This window comes from Cricetulus griseus, chromosome 5, assembly GCF_003668045.3.
Source record: "Cricetulus griseus strain 17A/GY chromosome 5, alternate assembly CriGri-PICRH-1.0, whole genome shotgun sequence".
NCBI lineage: Eukaryota > Metazoa > Chordata > Mammalia > Rodentia > Cricetidae > Cricetulus > Cricetulus griseus.
This window is the reverse complement of record NC_048598.1, coordinates 175,247,245-175,260,611: the sequence shown is the minus strand read 5'-3', so window position 1 is coordinate 175,260,611 and position 13,367 is coordinate 175,247,245. Positions and strand designations below refer to the sequence as shown.

The window sequence follows — 13,367 nt, the reverse complement described above, 5'->3', positions numbered from 1 at the left end:
TCCATTCATACCTGTTTGCTCTCAGTCTGCCCCACAGCCACTGGGCTGGATTTTTACGTGGCCAGGTGTCGGCTCTGATCTACACAGCATAACCCATACCCTCCTTTTCCTGATGACTCCGGGGCAAGTGCTGGACTCTCTGCATTTCCACTCTGGCTAAGATGGAATTTTCATCACAGTGGGCACTCCGTTTTTTCTGAACAGCCGGCTATTCAGAGCAAAGGAAGCCTTTTATGAGCAGCAATCTGAGTCTGCGTTTGGCAGCCCACCCGTTGGGCCTGCTTTGATGTGCCTTCCCCTGTCCTGAGCTCACTGCTCCGCACCAAAAGTGGCTCATCGCTTTGAACAGCTGGGGCCTAAGTTAGGCATGAAAACGTATTTAGAGGGTCCCACCACGCATTCTGCTCTAGATCTGAGTGGCTCCATAGGTCACGACGCTTCTGAACTTCAGCTTTGACACTGTCAAAGGAAAATGAAGCAAGAGAGCACGGAAAGGTGTCAGATAGTCACGGAGTCCCTGAAGTTGCCCACGGTGTTGGGAGTGTGGATGATAGCCAGGCTCACCCCAGCCCACTGTGGGGACAGAGGAGGAATGGCTAACAGAAACACGCACTTCCCGGCAGACTCCACAGCTCCTTTGTAAGCAGTAATCCTTCATGCCCTAACCAATTGGTTCTTTTCAGCTCTGTCTCTCCAAAGCTGGGAGAGGCTGTGCCCTACTTCCTGCAAGGATGATCTCCAGTAGCCAATAGCAACCTTTGAACTAACAAGCCATCGCTCCTAGATGGCTGTGTATATACAGTGTGTGTGTGTGTGTGTGTGTGTGTGTGTGTGTGTGTGTGTGTGTGTGTGTGTGTGCGCGCGCGCGCGCGCGCGTGTGCTGGCTGGCAGGACACAAGACCCAGGGCCTTGCACATTCTGGGCCAAGTGCTTTGCCACTGAGGTGCACTCCAGTTCCTGTTCGACATTTAAAGAATTTTCTCCTGCATGTAACAGGCCAAATGCTGTGCTACCAGGTAGGCTGTAAGATGATTTGTTTTCTCCCTGCACGCATGAAGTCCTTCTGGATCAAGCCGGCGCAAGTCCTCTCTAACTTGAGCACGTGTGCACCCTGCAAGTGTTTATCTCTCTGAGGAGTCTCTCAGGTCCCCCAGACCTAGTGAGGAAGAAACCCTGCCGCCCCTCCCTCTAAAACCCTTCACTTGCTTGTTTCTGATAAAAACAAGCTGGGCTCATTTTCCTAAAGCTACAGCTGTCACTCACTGGCTTTGAACTTTCTTTTGCTCCGAGAAATAGTCTCAGGAGCTTTCCTGAGCCACACCAAGCCTCAGGGAGACAGCAGGACAATTTCAAGCCTATAGCATTGATTTCAAATTCCTGGCTTTCCCTTCTGGGAAAAGCAAACTACTGCCAAGGAAACAAGACCCTTAGGGGTGGAAGGAGCATACCAGAGCCTCAAAAGGCACTGGGGGCTAGGAGGGGTTCCCTTAGGAAGTGGTCTCAACTGTCCTATGAAGGAAACTGTCCTAGTCCTGGGTCTTGGCCTGGGCATGAGAGGGGTGGGTGGGGCCACTTTCATGTCAGAGGATCAGACATGAAAGGGGTCCCTACTGTGAGCAAGAGAACTAACTGTATGACCAGGCCTGGTGTAGGGGGAGGGTAGGAGAGAGTTGGGAGAAGAGACTGACCTGAAGAACTTCCCCACTCCCTACAAACCTGAAAATTTCAAAGAGCAAGAGGCCTTTGAAGAGTTTCACTGCTATTTCATGTGTCCCGACTTTTATGTAGAACTGCACTGAGTTCAGAGTGAAGGGCGGAGGTGCGTTTCCCTGTGGCTGCTGTGTGTGGCAGATGGAGGTTCAGGTAGGCTGTGTTGTGAGGACAGAAGCAGGGGTGGTGCCCCATCTCAGAGAAGCTGCAGCAGGCTCTGGTTGTGGGAAGTCCAGAGGATGGAAACACAGTCTCAGATCTTGTGATCATTCTCTCACGTAGCCTGGAAAATCAGGACACTTTAGCCCAGCCAACCTCAGTCTTTCTAAATGTCTTGAGGTGAGATTTCCCCTTGCCGGCAACTCAGACCTTTACATGGGAGCAGGACTGAAACTGGGTGATAAAACGAAGCATCTAAGAAGCAGGAACTGTGTGAAGTGGTTTTGTGTTTACTATAGTGATGAATAGTTGGCTGGTTCACGTGCTGTGACACAAGCTAGACATGTCTTGGAAGAGGGACTCTCAACTGAGGCATTGTCTCTATCAGATTGACCTGTGGGCGTGTCTGTGGATCTTAATGATGTGGGAGGGCCCGGCCCACTGCCAACAGTTTCACCCCTGGGCAGTTAGGTGGTCCCGAGGTGTATAAAAATACAAACTGAGCAAGCCAGTGAACAGCGTTCCTCCATGGTCTCTGGTTCAGTTCCTGCCTCTAGGTTCCTGCCTTGAGTTCCTACTCAGACTTCTTTAAGTAATGGACTATTTATCTAATCATGTAAACCAAATAAACCTCCTCAGAGTTGCTTCGGGTTATAGTCTTTATCAAAACAAACCAGGGGAGTTTGCTTTTGGATTGCAGAGAATCCGCATCAAAATCACGTTAAATCCTACTCCGAGAGCCATTAAGATGCACAGGAGATGCCAATGGAATAGATAATAACAACAAATATCTATTTCTAAGTTAAAAAGCAATGCTATGTCACACCCAGAGTCCTGTTATATCATTGTGAATTTCCAGCATGCAATCAGAAATTAGTAAACCCCTAAATATAAGAGAGACAGAGAGAGAGAGAGAGAGAGAGAGAGAGAGAGAGAGAGAGAGAGAGAGAGAGAGAAGTGTAATAACTAGGAATATACCAGACCATGGCCTTCCAACATTGTAGATATACCTAGGAACTTAAAAAAGGAACAAGCAGTTATGATGACTGTCATGTAGGGAATTCAGCAGCAACTAGAGGCAATATGGAATATCATACTGATTTTAGGAAGGAAATGTGCACAACGAAACAGATACTAGAAAAATTTGAGAGCAGTTTGGAGTCTACAGAGGGAAGACTGCAAACATGAACCCAGATCACAAGAATTTCTCATTCTAAAGAACAGAGAGAAACAGTGAAGGAAAGAAACAGGCAACCCAATAAGCAGAATGACGTGATGTGCTCCAACAGACCTGCCACAGAGAGTCAGGAGAGGACCAGAGCAAGAGACAACACCCCAACACACACACACACACACACACACACACACACACACACACACACAGTCAAAATATTCCAGTGGATAAAAGAAGCCCAGAGAACTGCATTCAGGATAAACGGAGAGAGAGAAGCAATTGAAAGACCTCAGAATCAGACTGCTAAGATCAAACCCGGCACACAGCCCTGGAGGAGGGGTGTCATTCCCAGACTATGGCACAGCAGCAGCTGATTCCTTCCTGACCAGAAGGAACAACCACCCAGAATGTCTGAGGAAGAGAGTTGGGGATAAGATGAGAGTGAGGGGACAGGAGGACCGTGCGAGTATAGGAGGAAAGAGTGGACGGGAGGGAAAGGGAATGGGTAGGTGAGGTGACTGGAAATTGGTGCAGAGACAGACACGTGGAGAGAGTGCATGGGAGGAGAGTGGAGTAATTGCAAGAAAGTGGAGAAATGGAAGAAGTGAGCGGCAAGGGCAAGCACAGGGCGCTGAGACCAGCACGAGTGGAAGCAACTCGGAGGTGTTGATTGATGGTTTCTGCCCCGCCAGCCTGATCCCACAACCGCTTCAGCCCCAAATATATACACAGACGCTATATTAATTATGAAACTGTTGACTGATGACCAGGGCTTCTTATTGGCTAACTCTGTCTTAATTATTAATCCATTTCTATTAATCTATGTATCTCGACTTGGTCTTATCTTACTGGAGAAGGCCTGGTACATCCTACCTTCCTGGTCTCACATGGCATCTCCTCTCTGCCTATACTTCCCAGAATCCTCCTCTTCTCCTATCCCCACCTATCTTCCTGCCTTATTGGCCAACAGTGTTTTACTCATTAACCAATAAGATAAACATATACACAGAAGGACAACCCCCATCATGGAAGTCTCCAGGTTCTGAGACCCGGAGGAGCTCAGGGCCTGATGATTTCCCCACCTGTTGCAAGCAGCTGAGGGCCACCATGCCTACAGGGGGCCCTCCGAAAGCAAGGAGAAAGGAGACAGGAGAGGAAAATGGAAGCCACTTCATGCTTCAGAAAAGTAAGACTAAAGATGTAGTATTTTCCTCAACACTACAGGGATTTCAAGCGTGTTTCCAGACTTGGTCTGTGTGCCAGCCACATCAGGATGGACGTGTGAACGAATTCTCATCCCATCAACTTCCTGTCCCTCCTTAAATCCCCATTCTTCCCCCGAAGAAAAGATAAAAAGTAAACAGCTATCTGACTGGGAAATCACACAGACAAGAGCTTGTCCTTCCAGGGATGGGCCCTTCTAAAGAGCAAAGCCCTAGAGGAAGAGCTATACGTGTGAAATATGGACTTGTCCAGTTCCCTGACGACAGGCCCAGAGGTGGACTGGCCACTGTCATGTACCATTAGTCTTAGGTTACCGAGCAATTACTATTGTTCTTCCAGGTGCCTCTTGTCCAGAAATGTCTTTGCAGTCTTCCAAACACCGTCTTGACCAAAGCTACAAAATCAGCGTCTTCTAGTCTAATTTAATGTCAGCATACCTTGGATCTACCTCTCTGTGGCACAACACCTCCTCTCCAACTCTCCCACAAAAGATCTTAAAACAATGCTCTTTGCTCTCCCCGGGTGGCTGAGCTAAGCCCTCAGTCCTGGTACTGTCAGTGGTGTTAATATCAGAGGTGTCAATAAACCCCTTGCCTACAGGGTGGTGAGATACCCTGGCTCTCAAGAATCCCAATCTCACTATCTACTCCCTCCCTGAAATCAAACACTTCTATTAAAATCCAATCAATCTTAATATTGGATTCAGACAGGAATTACCAGTGCATGTGAAAAAAAATGAACAGTGAAATGCCCAAGGGACAAGACAGGTGGCTGGACGGATATGTGTTAATAACATGATGACAGCAAATGATAGCTCAGAGTGGGGAGGCTTGGCACACCCCTTCAGGGTCTTCAGGGTCCATCAGGTCAGCTGTCTTAGGAACTCAATGAAACACCCTAAATCTAAGCATGAAGCTCAGCTCAGGGACAGATGCAAAATACTCCATGCACACCTAAAAATTTATAGTATGAAAAGAAATAGGACGGAGAGCATAAAATGGAGAAGGAAGGAGTTGAGGGCGAAGAAGAAGAGGATGAGAAGAGAAGAAAAGGAGGAGGAGAGGAGGGAGGAGGAGGAGAAGAAGAAAGAAGAAGAAGAAGAAGAAGAAGAAGAAGAAGAAGAAGAAGAAGAAGAAGAAGAAGAAGAAGAAGAAGAAGAAGAAGAAGAAGAAGAAGAAGAAGAAGAAGAAGAAACAACTCTGAGAAATTGTTCTTTAAATTGTGCTAGTGAGCTGGCTCACTGAGCAAAAATGCTTACTGCCAGCCTGAGTTCAGTCCCCAGAAGCCACATCATGGAAGATGACAGACAGCTGATTCCTGGTAGTTGTTCTCTGACCTACACACACACACACACACACACACACACACACACACACACACACACACACACACACACACTCTACAGCTTAAGGAGAAAGCATTTGTTTCGTCCCAGGCTTTGAGGGGGATGCAGTCACGTCCTATCTGCTGTAAAGGAGAGAAAACTAAAAGCTCACACTCAGCTCAATTTTTCCTCTTTCCCGATTTAATTCAGTCTAGGCCTTTCAGTTAACACAACCCCTGGAAAGTCTCTCAGACACACGCAGAGGTGTGTCTCCTTTCCTCGGTGATTCCAAGTCCCATCAAAATGGCGATCTCGATTGATCATCTCACCCCTGTCCCTTGGGTTTTAAAAAGCAAGCGCACTCCCGTTGAGATGTTAAACCTGGAATGGTAGACAGTTGAACTAGCAGATGCCAATCTCGAGGCAAAACTCTGCTGTGTAATGACGACCCGTGTCTCCCCGAGGTCCTTGTAGTTGAACACTTATCTGGGGCATCTGACTGTAAATAAAACAAGTGACTCTGAACTTTTGGGTTCTTTCTTTCTTTCTTCTTTTTTTATAATAAGCTTTAATTTTAATGCAGTTTTATGTTGGCAGAAAAATTGAGCAGAAGTTATAGGACGTTCCCAGGGACCCTGCCTCCCTCACACCCACCGTGTCGTTGTTTACCGTATTAAACCTGTCTGCGTTAGTGGTACATTGCAGGAATGGTGGGCTCTCAAAGATGCCACCTACTCATTCATGCTGACATTGCTGTCCCACTTGGTGTTAAACTTCTGGTGACACTTTATGAATAAGTAATGACATATATCTACCGGTATAGCATCACACAGGACAGTGCCACTGTCCCGTGACTCTTCCGCACTCCACCCATCTGCCCCTCCCTGCATTTAGCCTTTGGCAACCAGCGATCTCTCCTCCCCACCCCCAGCCTTGTCCTTCCCAGAATGTCAGAGTGGAAATCACACAGCTAACCACCTTTGCAGAAAGGCTTCTGTCACCTAGCACTGTACATTTAAGACGCCTCTGAGACTTATTATGGCTTGACAGCTCATTTCTTTTTAGTGCTAAATAACATTCCATCGTCCAGAAGGATCGCAGTTTATCAGCTCCCTGACTAAAGTACATTTGGCTGCTTCCAGTTTGGGGCAATTAGAAATAAAACTTCTGTAACCATTTGCAGGCATGTTGTTTTCAACTTCTTGGGGGAAGAAAGAAACCAAAGAGTGTGGGTGCTGGATTGTTTTGTTGTACAAGAAACTGCCAAGCAGTTTTAGTTGTACAAGAAACTGCCAAGCAGTATCCAAAGTGTCTGTCTATTCCTGTCACCCCACCGGACCCCACCCTCGGGTGACTGGTGACCGTGCCTTCCCATCTGTGGCTTCTGAGTCTTCCCCGGAACTCCCTGCTGTAGGTGAGGAGTCTGGCGGTTCCGGTGGACATACTGTGATGTTTCTGTGTTCCACTTTGCTTTTCCCTCGTGACATAAGGTGTGGGCATCTTTTTCTACGCTTATGTTCTGGGGTGAATTACCTGTTCAGATCTTTCCCCCGTTTTTAATTGGGGTGTTTGTTTTTTAGACCCTTTTCAGATATATGCGGTTTTTAAAAGTATCTCTTCTCATCTGTGGTTTGTCCTTTCATAGAGAAGACTGTTTTAATCCTAATGCAGTGAATGGATTCTTGCTTGGATGGCACTTTTGGTGCTGTATCTGAAGTCATCATTTCCTCCCACCTGTCTTTCAGTTGGATAGCTTGCATTTTCCTTTTAGTTCTGATTTTCAATTAATCTGAGAGGTGTATACATTCTGTCTAGACTGAGCCTTCATGTGGTGTCCATGATATCAAATCCACTTTTATTATTATTGTTTATTATTATTATTATTATTATTATTAATAATTTTATGGGCATGGGTGTTTTGCCTGTGTGTGTGTCTGTGCACCATATGTGTGCCTGGTGCCCACAGAGACCAGAAGAGGCTTCAGATCCCCCTGGAACTGGAGTTACAAGTGCCCTCTGGGTGCGGGAAATTGAACTTGGGTCCTTTGGAAGAACAGCCAGTGCTCAGTCACTGAGCCATCTCTCCAGCCTCCAACTTGATCTTTTTCATATTTGATGTAATGTTCAGGTCTGCTTATGATGGGTTTGGATTAAATCCACACCCTGTTACTCTCCTCTTCTTTCTTCCCCGTCTGAGCAGCTATTGGTGATTAATGGATGCTGTGGGAAGAGAAGACAGTGTTCTTCAGGGAGGTGGACCTTGAGAGACTAGCTTTGCTCCAGGTCCACTTATTTAAAAGACAACTTGCCAGTCCTCCCTTAGAGGTCTGTGGCTGGCTCTTGGCTTTTGAGGAGATGTAAGGGTCACATACACTCATTTAGATACGCTTTGGCCACTTCAGCCTCTGACTTCACATTGAAAGGAAGAAGAAAGGGACAGGATAGTCAAATTATAGCCCGGGGAGGGCTCCAAGCTAGACTTGCCCACACTGTGCTGCCAAGTTATTAATTGGCTGTAGTGAGATCCAGGCAAGTGGCTCTCTGGCATCCGGTCCAGTCGGGTCACAGGGAACAGTCTGTGCGGACCCTTAGGGCGGGATCCTGAGGTGGCCATCCACTTCTTGTGTAAGTGACATCTTCCTGAAATAAATTATATTTAATATTTGAACCTAGTCCCATGAATCTTAGCCGTGCCTCCCTCAGTGTCTGGCGCCCAACGCCCTTGTCAACTGCGAGCCCAGACCTGGTTGTGCTCTGAGATTCGGAAGAGCTTCACACATGAGGGACAGGTGAAAGGAAACTGTTCCCCTCCTGAACAATGCTTTGAAAGTCTTCCCACTTCTTCTCTTCCTACCTGCTTATTTCTTTCTTTGCTCATGGCCAGTTTGCAACTTTTATCTTCTTTATTTATAGGTCCAGTTCCCTGGGTTCCTAAGTTCCTACAGGTGGGCATAGAACCAGTGTTACCAGCTCGCACCCCAACTTCTGGTGCCATCAGAAGCTAGGCCTTTTCATCACTGACTTTTGATAATCTCAGGGTTGATAACATCCTGCTTTGCTCAGCATCAGACTTTCCATCCATGTCTTTGTACTGAGATGGAGCTCCATCTTACTTCCCTTTTGTAATCCATCCATGCATGTGTTTGTTTCTTACATCCCCTTCTTGGTCACTCCCTTCCTCTAACTCTGAACTGGTGGCCTATCCTGGGAGCCACCCACCTGACCTATGCCAATGGAAACTCTCAGGTTCCCCACCATGTCTGCAATCCTCCTGAAGTTTCCCCTCGGTCAGTGTGCAAGCATTCTGCAGTTGCCATTCCCATGTCTTTTCCAGCTGAGAGCTACTGAGGTAAACATTTTAATGCAAGCTGATTGGACACTGGTTTCCACAGCTGTTAGCCTCTAATTCACTGGAGCATAAGAGCAGAGCTTGTATGCTTTTCACTTTCGGGGGAGGGGGAACAATAAAAGCCTCTCTGGAGGTCCAATACCTGATCTATTATGGTTTTGTCCCAGATGTGTCCAATCTGTGATCCACAGGCTACATGTATTCCCAAACCATCAACTTACTAGAAACACCGTGAGTTTTTTTTTTTTTTTTTTTTTTTTTTTTGTAATCTGGCTGTGAGGATCTCCAGTGTGAGCTTTGTGGATAGCAATACCATATTGTAATGTCAAGAGGGTTGGACATGCCTGGGCCGCCGTTGAGTCCGATGATTTGTGAAGCTGATGACCTCCTCCCTGTGCCCACTCAGGTCAGGAGACATGTCCAGACTTGACATCTCACAGGGTGAGTCACAAGCTCACTGTTCCTCACTAGTAAGAAGGGGAAATTTGAATCCCTGTCCCCTGGGCTCTGTGGATAAATGTGTAAAGTCGTCAGGTGCAGAACAGTGCCACAGGGAAGGTGATCACGGAGCCAGCCCCCTCAGGAGACCACAGGGAAGAACAAACATCATTTATACAGTGACTGTGTCTTGTTAATCTTGACATTTCATTGAATTAATTAACACATACTCATTCATAAATGCTAAACATTGTTATTTTTTAAAGTTGGCATATTACTTTACTTTCTCCACTTTGAGATGGCTTGTTATGCTACTCTGAGGGGTTTCCTTCATTTTGCTAACATTTAAGATCTTCCCTCTCCTTCCAATCTTTGGGCACTGCCTTGTTTGAGGTGTGTTTCTTGTCAGTCTGCTCAGAGCAGGAGAGCCCATTCTCCTGGGACAGTCTGAGCTGCTTACACCTATTGTCATCACTTCCTGTCTTGTTTTTTTGTTTGTTTGTTTTGTTTTGCATTTTCTATGATTCTTTCCTATTTCTTTAGGGCACTTTAGATTTTTAAATTTTACTTTATGTGTATGAGGGTTTCTGCCTGCATGTATGTGTGTGCATTGTACATGTATGTGTGTGCATTGTGTGTGTGTGTGTGTGTGTATGTGTGTGTGTGTGTGTGTGTGTGTGTGTGCGCATTGTGCATGATTCTGTGTGTGCCTGATGCCCATGGAGGTCAGAAGATGGTGTCAGATCCCCTGGAACTGGAGTCATGGATGGTTATGAGCCCCCATGTGTGTGCTAGGAACCAGATCCAGGCCCGTTGCAAGAGTAGTCTAGTCAGTGCTCTTTTTTTTTTCTTTTTCTTTTTTTTATTCATTTATTTTGTTTACATTCCAATCCCAGTTCCCCCTTCCTCCACTCCTCCAGCTCCCTCCCCCCCACCTCCACCTCCCATCTGCTCCTCCGGGAGGGTATGGCCTCCTTTAGGAAGTCTACTAAGTCCGTCCCATCATCTTGCTGAGGCAGGATCAAGACGCCTCTCCACTCCCATAGCCCTGTGTCTCTGCTGAGCAAGATATTTCTCCATATAGAATGACCTCAGCCAGTGCTCTTAACCACTGAGTAGTCTCACCAGCCCTTCCTTCCTATTTCCTTCATTATTAATCTTTGCCATGAAAACTGTATTTTATTTGGGCTTAACCCTCTGCTCCAGTAACTCGGAGAGCCCACGAGCCCTAAAAAGTAGCAAAGACTACACATCTTCAGTCACTGACTCCAAGAACGCCACTTGCTCTCTGGTCCTGGAAGCAACTCTTCACTGCATTTCCTACCCTCAGCTTGTCTGACATAGCTTTCTGTTCCCTCTGGAAGCTCAGAGCCCAATGCTATTTGCAGCATCTCATCCAGGAAGAAGCATGGGGCACGTTTGAGGGTTGATGGCTGAAAACTGCCAAAACTAAAATAAATAAACAAAAGTATTGATGAAGAAACACCCTGTTTATTCTGATGTTTTTAATGCAGAGAGCCTGAGTCAGATTTCATTGAAACTTGCATTGGAAGAGCCAATTACACAGCGAAATTGGAGGAGAATCTCATTATGAGTGTGTTACCTGCTTACTTTAATGTGTAGAGATAAATGATAAGGAGACCAATTTCCATTTCCCTAAATGCCAGGCAGGACCCTGGGCCTCCTTCCCCATCACTTTTATTGAACGTAGCAGTTCACCCAAGACACAGGCATTGAAAATTGCTCAAGATAAACATTGTATTTTAAATTACTCCAGGCAACCAGGCAGACTGGAAAAAAAATCATTTGAACAAATTGAAAACTGAAATGTTGATATCAGATATTAAATTAATGTAAGTGAGATTGAAACAATATCTAATTAAAATAATTTGAAAAATGACTTAGAAATTGAAGCTGACATTGGCTTTTACCAGCCTGTCATTATTATCACCGAAGGGCTGAGCCACCTCTTGCTCACTCACTCATTCTCGGATGTCTGCCCACAGATTCACGGGAGACCCTCACATAAAAGTTTCATTTATTTGCCTGCTGTGCTGTCCGGGCACCCGAAGTGCCAGCTCTGACAAATTGACCTTTGTGTTGCAAGAGAGTGGCATCAGAGAGTCCTTGAGGCCCTGCCTGTGCCTCCATTTACACGGGGTGTTTGAAAGATCAAGCTTGGAGCTTCAGAGCGAGAAGTCAGAGCCCCACCAGTGTGTGGGTGTCAGCAGTCTTGGTCAGGACTTCCAGCAGAGCTGGCAGCAGGAGTGAGCAGGGCCCTGGGGCAGCAAGTAGTCTGATTAAAGAGTCAGTCCATGTTCTGCAGAAGACAGGACCACATCCCCTCAGGACACACATGTAACAGTTGCCAAGCAATTGAGCATCAGCTTTCAGTCTGTCCTGCAGTTGTCCTGTGACTGAAAGGTACTAAAAAAGCAGTTTGTCATGTGGACAATCACTGACTTGGACCTGGGGACATTGCTTCCTGCAGGAGCTGGAGTCAGGTCCTAGGAGGAGATATTTGTCCTAAGCATTACCTACCCGCAACCACTCAGGTATAAGAACAGGCACAACGGCCTTTTCCAGACCAAGGCTCCATGAGGTTTATAGCAAGTTGCAAGAGAGTGAACAAGGTCCAGAAAGCCCATTGGCATTTGCATTTGTTCTTGTACTTGGTTTCACGTGAGGTCATCAGTTTTTCTCATTTCCCAGGAGGCTCTGCTCAAAGCTCAGCCCTCTGACGAACGTGTAGTGAGGAGGCATGACAGCACCTCAGAAAATGACTAGGATCCCCAGTGCCCGTTGGTTGACTGGAAGAAGTAGATCTGAGGCCTGCCCCTTAATCAGAACACCTTCCAAATGCTGGGATAGAAACAAACATCCTAGGTGTGTCTAGCAATCACAGGTTCAAGACCCTAAATGCAGAAAGAACAGGAGCCCAGAGACCTAAGAGGGTATTTGTCGTTGAGTTTCATCCTGAGAGCATTTCCCCAAACTTATGTCCTCATACATAACCTTGTAACTTGTGGAGAGAGCAGAAAGCAAGCCTCCCACCCCCTCACCCCCCACCCCATGACAGCATGGGCCTGCCACATAAAGCCTGAGCCCCAGGTATGGAACCGTAACAAATGGGCACTGGCAGCAGACTCAGTTCCCCTGGGAGGAAGGTACTTGCACTCAATATTGTAATTTTCAGTGAGAAGGGTGCTCATGGGGTTGGCCACCCCATCTGTGATCTGCTGGAGCACATGAAAGGGACCCCCAGACCCAAGCTGCAGGATCACCACAACACAGGGCAACAACAGGCTATCAGTGAGGATCCAGCATCGATGAATGGTGTAGTAGAAACCAGACCAACGACTCTCCGCGTTGAGCGCTTGCAAATAAAGATGCGCAGGCAAAGGGGTTTACTGCATGGCTCACAGTATCACTCTGCAGCTTCCACAATGAGATTTTTATATTTTTCTTTTTTTCTCTTAAATTTTGCTTTATTTGTGGGGGAGGACATTGCAGGGTCAGAGGGCAGATGTGAAGAGATGGGGAAATGAGTGGAATCAAGATGCCTGATGTAAAAGACACATTGAATAAATAAAAAGAAAGTAAAAAAAAAAAAAAACAGTAGCAGCAACAACAACAAAAAAATAACTCTTGTCCTAGAAACTGCTTTCACCCTTTCAGCTACGGCTGGGGGACCCGGTGCCAGGTCCTACCAAATAGCACACCACACTGGGCACCAGGCTTCCAGCATGTGGGCCTTTGGGGTCAAACCGTAAACACACTCAAGGAGATACCATGCTGATGTGTGTTTTAATAATAAGGGTTAAACAGAGAACAAGATTTAAGTTAAAGCGCTTTCAGATGAGTTTGTCATCTTGGAGCCTCATTAAGGTTAATTTAGGCTAATTCGAGAGTATTTAGCACAGTCCCCAGGAAGATCCAGGGTACAGGAGTAATAATGAGTAAAGGGATGCAAGAGGTGACTGTCTAAC

At 46.5% G+C, this 13,367-nt stretch overlaps 1 protein-coding gene across 1 annotated transcript in view; it reads left to right on the top strand.

Annotated features, from left to right (window-relative positions):
* Nucleotides 1-13,367, top strand: part of Ptprn2 (protein tyrosine phosphatase receptor type N2) — a 680,302-nt gene that overhangs the window by 407,448 nt on the left and 259,487 nt on the right. The gene's annotated exons all lie outside the window — the stretch shown is intronic.